This window comes from Nannospalax galili, unplaced genomic scaffold, assembly GCF_000622305.1.
Source record: "Nannospalax galili isolate Female #2095 unplaced genomic scaffold, S.galili_v1.0 scaffold751, whole genome shotgun sequence".
Classification (NCBI taxonomy): Eukaryota; Metazoa; Chordata; class Mammalia; order Rodentia; family Spalacidae; genus Nannospalax; species Nannospalax galili.
In genome coordinates, this window is record NW_008331125.1 from 5129911 (window position 1) to 5131890 (window position 1980).

Consider the following 1980-nt stretch of genomic DNA (forward strand, 5'->3'; position numbering starts at 1 on the left):
GGATGGAACTAGAAACTGTTATACTAAGTGAAGTAACACAGAGCTCAGAAAAAAAATCGAAATATGTTCTCCCTCATATGTGCATCCTAGAACCAAACCCTGATAAGTCAGTATGTAGCCAGACATAACTACAGGAACCAGGATAATGGAGAGGAAACAGGGAGGTAAAGGAAAAGAAAGAAACTGAAAGAAAAGAATAGTAGGAATCAGGCCTTAATAAGGGAGATATGGATAAAAATTGGGTTAGACTAAGGGAGGGTGGAGGGAAGGGTATACAAGGAACCTAAGGGATAATGGGTAAGAAGGAGCTCAAGAGAGGTAGGACCATAGGAGAAGTGTATTATTAAGGGAGAAAGGGGGGAAATGGGGCCACCTTAATTGGGGAAACCATGATGGAGTGGTGATACAATGTGAGAGATAAATAATCCCTAGCTAGTTTTAAAAACAAGAGGGAACCATATTGCTCCAACGACCTACTGACAAATTATACATAGCAGATCAAGAAATGTATGTCTAGGTAAGGTTTATCTGAGAACAGTTGGTCTTTGCCCAAGATTTATCTACATGACACACAGTAATTAAAAGTACCAGACTGGTGGAACTAACCTTCTTGTATGTTTAATGGACATACTTTGAAGTCTGTACGAATTTGGTCAGAGGGACATAAAGGACACTTTTTGCTCCTTGCCCTCCTAGGTTGACTAGTTCCAGGGGACTATAAGCATCTCACAAAATGTCCTGTAATTGTGGTGGGTCACCTGTCCTCTTGATCAAGGAGACCAAGGATACCCCATGAGATGGACTTGAACCAGTGTCCAGTCTACAAAGAGGAAGGTCAACACAGAGGAATCATTTCCTCCATGCTTCCAAGCAAAGTCAACCATGGTCGAGCAGGACCTTTGACTTATCTTCATATAGGCGGAAGAGCCAGGGGCTCTTCCCAAGCCCATGTGACCCCTGAGGAACAGATCCTCAAATGACCTTAAGAGTAAAAATAAATTGGTTTATCTGGGCCAACTGTATGGCCTTAATCACCCAATAGGAAAGTATAACCAAAGATTAAAGGGGCCAATATAATTTCTTAAGAGTCCATATGCATAGCTAAAGGCTATATAACAAGTAACAATGCCAGATAGGAGATCCTTTCTTTTGAGTTGTTGGTCAGGGTGGTCAAAGGGACTCCCAGATAGTAACCCAGCATAGAACTGGGAAAATGAACAGCAGACCCCAATCCTATCTAAAGGAATATTGACAACTGATTCCTGCTAGATGAGGAACAGCTGACCTTCCTAAAACAAAGACCTCTAGATAAGCCGAGTAGATTTGCCAGAAGGGCAGGTAGTGGGGAATGTCTGGGGATGCCAACAACGCTGCAGACAGTAGCAGGGATATCAGAGTATAAGGCTTTAGTTGGGGGAGGGAGACTATGGGAATGTGACATCTGGGAAGTGGGTATATAGTTGAATAAGATGGTTTGGGATGTTCTGTATGATACACAAACACACACATACAAACACACAACAAATTTTTTAAAATGTATTATATTTGAGGAGGAAGCATTGAAATTTACATCATGTTAATTAGTACAGGTGATAAACATTACTATTTAAATGTACCCAATGACTTTATAGACATACACAGGCACCAAGGATCCAAGCGCAATCGATTATGACTAGTAATAATCAGATACATACAGATTAGAAATGCATGCGCCAACATCTCAGTGTTAGTAGCAAAAACAATGAGTGTTTCTGTAAGGAGCAATATATTCTAAAATGAAATGGAGATCTATTTTAAAGGCTAAAAACTCATTCAATTTTATATCTTACAGTGCTTATACTGAGTTCAATATTGTTTAACTGTATTAATTCAACTGTGAACCTGTAAGATGTAAAACTGAGTTTTTAACCTTTAAAACCTCATATCATTTCATTTTAGAATATATTGTTCCTTGCAGAAAGACTCATTGTTTTTGCTACT